Source organism: Xyrauchen texanus, chromosome 6, assembly GCF_025860055.1.
Source record: "Xyrauchen texanus isolate HMW12.3.18 chromosome 6, RBS_HiC_50CHRs, whole genome shotgun sequence".
Taxonomy (NCBI): Eukaryota; Metazoa; Chordata; class Actinopteri; order Cypriniformes; family Catostomidae; genus Xyrauchen; species Xyrauchen texanus.
Window position 1 is genome coordinate 16546426 of NC_068281.1, and position 6447 is coordinate 16552872.

Genomic DNA, 6447 nt, shown 5'->3' on the forward strand with positions numbered 1-6447 from the left:
GTGAGGGCAGATTGTCCAGACCAATAGTTCACAGTACACATGTGGCCTTTGCTTGACCTCTTTCACCAATCAGCAGGCAATGCAGGGAAATTTAATAATTCTAGTCAGCCATAGCATCAATGCACATCTACAGTTTTTTAATTATTTATTTATTTATTTTGCATGTAACACCACAAGAATGACACCCTAGCTTTTCCAGCCTGACCAGCTAAAAAGGGTCCAAACCCCCTCAAAAAAACAACCCACTTTTAACATCCACACGCTAACTTAGTGATGTCCAGTTCATGAACGAATCAGCTTTATGATGTTCTTTTTAATGAAAGCGTTGAACTAGTTCACCAAACTGGACTGAATAGTTTGAAACAGTTCGCGTCTTGAGTCAACACTAATCCACAAGTTATTCTATCTTAACCTGTCTCTCGGATGTGCCTATATGAGCCAATAACCGGGAGTATGATCCTAGAACTGGTGATATCTGCTTTTGTCAACTCTGCTTTGCAATTAACCGCTCCAACTAGTTTACAAATCGGACTGAACACTCGGGTCGCATCAGTTCTCGAGTCAACAGCACAATAAGTTACTCATAAAAGTTCTCGTGTCAACAGTGCAATGACTTGCTCATAACAGTTTTCGAGTCAACAGTGCAATGAGTTGCTCGTAACAGTTCTCGAGTCAACAGTGCAATGAGTTGCTTGTAACAGTTTTCGAGTCAACAGTGCAATGAGTTGCTCGTAACAGTTCTCGAGTCAACAGTACAATTAGTTGCTAATAGCAGTTATAAAAGTTCTCGAGTCAGCAGTACAATGAGTTGCTCATAACAGTTCTCGAGTCAACAGTACAATGAGTTGCTTGTAACAGTTCTCGAGTCAACAGTACAATGATTTGCTCATAACAGTTCTCGAGTCAACAGTACAATGAGTTGCTCATAACAGTTCTCAAGTCAACAGTACAATGAGTTGCTCATAACAGTTCTCGAGTCAACAGTACAATGAGTTGCTCATAACAGTTCTCGAGTCAACAGTACAATGAGTTGCTCGTAACAGTTCTCAAGTCAACAGTACAATGAGTTGCTCATAACAGTTCTCGAGTCAACAGTACAATGAGTTGCTCATAACAGTTCTCGAGTCAACAGTACAATGAGTTGCTTGTAACAGTTCTCAAGTCAACAGTACAATTAGTTGCTCATAACAGTTCTCGAGTCAACAGTACAATGAGTTGCTCATAACAGTTCTTGAGTCAACAGTACAATGAGTTGCTAGTAACAGTTCTCGAGTCAACAGTACAATGAGTTGCTCATAACATTTCTCGAGTCAACAGTACAATGAGTTGCTAGTAACAGTTCTCGAGTCAACAGTACAATGAGTTCCTCATAACAGTTCTCGTGTCAACAGTACAATGAGTTGCTCATAACAGTTCTCGAGTCAACAGTACAATGAGTTGCTCGTAACAGTTCTCGAGTCAACAGTACAATGAGTTGCTCATTACAGTTCTCGAGTCAGCAGTACAATGAGTTGCTCATAACAGTTCTCAAGTCAACAGTACAATGAGTTGCTCATAACAGTTCTCGAGTCAACAGTACAATGAGTTGCTCATTACAGTTCTCGAGTCAGCAGTACAATGAGTTGCTCATAACAGTTCTCAAGTCAACAGTACAATGAGTTGCTTGTAACAGTTCTCGAGTCAACAGTGCAATGAGCTGCTTGTAACAGTTCTCGAGTCAACAGTGAAATTAGTTGCTTGTAACAGTTCTCGAGTCAACAGTACGCTGAACTGAGAATCGCCTCATTCGGGGGTGTCTGAAATACTGAGAACCGATGAGCTGCTGACATTGAGCATGTGCTGTACTGCCGCTCCCTATAAGCAGACTACGCAGTCTGCGTATGGCACCAACTCCCTAGGGGGCACCATCTTACCCTAGGAGGGCACCAGAAAGTCCACTGGCTGCACTTACTCGCACGTTATAAGTTATTCAAGGACCCGAAAGCAGTTGCGGAACACAGATGATCGCTTCACGCTCATATCACGCGACCCCCCTCCCCCCCTCTTGATTGTATTATCGTTTTATCAACGTATGAAGATGATCCAGTCTAGAGCTCTCGAGTCAACAGTACATTGAGTCAATCACAGCTGTTTGCGAGTCACCGGCTTAACGAAAATGTTGACATAACAATGAACACATAAGCTATAACTGTGATAAATAGTTTAAGGTAGCTACTAGTATTATGCATTTAAATCTCAATATAACTTTTCTAAATTGCTTAATTGACTTAACGTCACTTCCATCATACATTAGAGTTGTGTGGGGTTGTGGTTTATGAAGTGCAATCTGCTGTCACATCACAACACGTCGAGTTGCATTGCGGGATATGGAGCTGCTTGAAGTGTTCATCAGAACAGACTCGATCCATCGGTCAAAATTGAGGGGTTGAAGGTCTGTCAACAGAAACTTCCCTCACTCAATGAACGAAATGGAACGGCCTTCCAAAATGGCGGCAAGGATGTTAAAAGTGAAGTGGAACACAGCCCTGATGTACACTTCAGGCAGCTCCATATCACACAATGCAACTTGATTGTGACGTGACAGCAGATTGCACTACATAGGCTGTGTCTTGTTTCAAAGGCTGTGTGCTAGGTAGGACACACCCTGTGAAGGCTGCAGTTTACAGTTTGTCCTCCTTTAAACAAGCTTCTGTATTCAAAGTGTGCTACTTGCATTTTTTAAACGAGACAGCCTCGATGATTTATGCGGCTGACAAATGCGACCTCCGGAGGATGCATTCTTACAGTCTCGTTTGGAAGGCTGTGTCCTCCAGAGAAAGCGAGTAGGACACTTCGAATGTTCTTTCAAGGGAATTCGGAGGATGCATGAGGTGTATCCTTCGTGGGCACTCGTAACCCACAATTCTTTGCTTCAACGGAAATGTCTAAAAAACTAATTACGCCAATTTGCCCATACATATGATGTTCAAACGCAAGGAATGTTAATTCCCAAGTTAAAGTACCTCAGTAGACGGGTGCAGAGTGTATAATATGTATAATTAATATATAATTAAAATAAAGACTAAAAGTACACCTGAAAAATCTATTTTATTTTCTCTTTACATCATTATAACTCTCCTAAAATGTACCTCATACATTCCCTTCCAGAGGGAAATTGTTCCCTTCTCACTCAAAGCGATCGTGCTTGTTAAAGAGTGGCGTGCTGTCATAGCAACCATGTTACGTTCTGTTTCCGTTTGTCCTACAAAGGCCGTCTCGTTTAAACAAGGCTTGTTCAAAGGAGGACACTCGGTATACTGCAGCCTTCAAAGGACGTGTCCTACCTTGCATGTTGCCTTCCAAATGAGACACAGCCATGAACCCCACCCTCATAACTCTAATGTATGATAGATGTGAAGTTAGGTCAGTTAAGCAGTTTAGAAAAGTTATATTGAGGTTTAAATAAATAATACATGTAGCTAACTTAAACTGTTTATAACAGTTATAGCCTATGTGTTCATTGTAATGTCAACATTGTTATGTCAATTCATTCTAATGAAATTTTTTTTTTAAACATGCAAGATTTACACATAAGCCTCTGAAATCAGTCTCCGAAAACATTGTTTCCTCAGATGCAAAAAACACTAAATCATTCCACAAAACTGACATCAGCCTTCAACATGCTCCAAGTGATCAAGGGTTTAAGGTGTTCCTTTTGCACATCTTCTACCAGTAGTGGACCCTCGTGCAACGTAAGCAGTGACGTACATCCGAGTCCATGAGATGGAGATAAGTTTGCGAGGGAAAGGGATAACAATTTGAAATGGAACGCAGCCCAAGACTGCATGACCAGCTAAGACAACCAGTTCAGTTAGCTGTTGTTTTTTGTTTGTTTTTAAGCAGGTAATTAGCTATTATGAGACTATATTTGTTTTTGTCAATGTTATAAGGTGATCTTTGTTAAACACAAAACGTATATATATATATGTATCGATATATATATATATATATATGTATATATATATATATATATATATATATATATATATATATATATATGTATATATATATATATATATATATATATATATATATATATATATATATATGTATATATATATATATATATATATATATATATATATATATATATATATATATATATATATATATATATATATATATATATATATATACACATATATCTTTTTGTGTTTAACAAAGATCACCTTATAACATTGACAGAAACAAATATAGTCTCATAATAGCTAATCAGAGGCATGCTATCTGAAAGCCTGTCTCATTCTCTTTTATCAGTGTGCCTTCATTAAGGTTAAAATACAGAGTGCATTGCTTTCAGGCAATCTTGACATTTGAAAAAGACACTTATCAAATTGCTCAAACAGATTATCTTAAAATTTTGCATCAAAACTTGCTCTCTGTCCTTTATTTGTGACGAAAGTCTAGACTGCAAATCCCTACTGATTGTATTTGCTTATGTGGTAGGAAACAAACAAACAAACAAATGCAAATCCTACATAACTTCTCAAATACAATGATTTCTTAAGCTGAGATATCTGTTCTCCACATTTGAAACAGTCATGTTTGAGAGCTAGAGAGCTTGTTTTGCACTTGATGAGTCACACTGTAGTGCTTCAAATTCAAATGCCTGGCATCAAGGACAGTGTAACTGTGCAGATAAACACATCATCACTACAATGCCAAAACATTTCAGAAAAATAATGTTAAATCTGTCCCTTTAATAGAGACCAAAAGGAATAAAACCAAGGCTGAATAGTAAGTCATATTAGTGTGTTCTTTACTAGTCTAACAGGGTTCATTACATTCACATATATTCTACATTTATACATTTAGGAGACACTTTTTATTCAAAGCGACTTACAGATAAGCAGCAAGCAGGAGTGATTAATCCAAAAGCAGAAGTGAATTATCCAAACAGCTGGGTTCAGCATCTGGACTTGTTGCATTACATTTGCACAATATCTTGAACAATGTCTTTTCATAGCTATGGGTTGCTAAGGGAATGGTCTGAGAGAGACTTATTCAGTGGTGCTTTCCTCAATCTGATCCATGACTCACATCTTCTGATAGCCATAGGATTTTTGTCTGAGAAAGAGGCAATCAGTTTTAATTAGGCTTACTGGCTTGTCTTTCTTACATCTGTTTAACCCACGATAGCTTATGTGTTTTTAGTCTTGACCATTGGGTGCAAATGCAATTTACCCTACAGGGTATGTCAATCTGATGTCATGTAAAACATTTTTTTAAATCTCTGTGTGGGTTTGTAGACAAAGGATTAAAAGGAAAATTCTGTGGCTGTGCAATTTTTAATATATATTTTTGGCCGTACACATATTTCCAGATAGCTATGTTTTATTTGGTCTATGTTGTTATTTGAACTTTGTATTTTGTACTATGCTATGTCACCATGGATAAACTTGTTTTGCAACAGTACCTTCTGGGAACAAAATACGTTGTTTGGAATTGCCATAATATTTGAGAATGTGTCCTTGTTTTGTTCCGAGGAAGAATGCAAATTACTTTTGATAATGTGATTTCATTTTATTAATGTACATTCATCTAATTTCTTGCTTTTTATGCAATCACGAAAACAAATGGCTGTTAAAACACAACATAAATGTCATCCAACCTTTGTCCATATGAAACGGCATATGGCACTTGTAATACCCTTATCTCAGCCTCGCAACAGGATAGTCGCACCAACATGTGTGCGTGTGTGTGTGTCCTTACATCATTATTAGGATTTATATGAGCCACAGCAGTATCAGTACATATACAACATAAAACACACACATTCAAATTCAAAACTTTACTACAGACTCAGGGTCCAATAAAAATACAAGACAATACAATACAAAAAATATTTTTTAATAAATATATATATATATATAATTCATACAAATCAGTGTGTTACAAAGATGCAATGGTACCAATGTCTCCACAGTGTATAGTACTGACCCTTATATTCGATAAGCCCATAATGATTTCATTTTCAGACTTGTTGAGCTGGCAAATTAACTTATACATAAAATTTCTTAAAACAGCATGAAAAGATTTTAATCCTGCAGCCACAAACACATTTCACTCGCACTATGCCATCTGGGTTTCTTTAATAAAAATTCTCATTGCATCCTTATAAGCTACTTGAAGTTTTTTCAAGCTTGTTTTAATATAGTTTGACCACAAATGTGCAGTGTAGAGTGGTGTAAAATATGAATTAAACAAAGACATCTTCACTTCATCTGTACATGCGCTATGCGTAAATGTATGTTAGCCTGTGTATACATCATGCGGCATTGCCTTTCATTGTCCTCATCATCTGTCATCTGCTAAGTAATAAAATGTCCAAGATATTTTACCTTCACACAAACATTAAGATAACGATCATAAAATGTAAAAACAGGAAAGTTTAGACATTTATCCTCT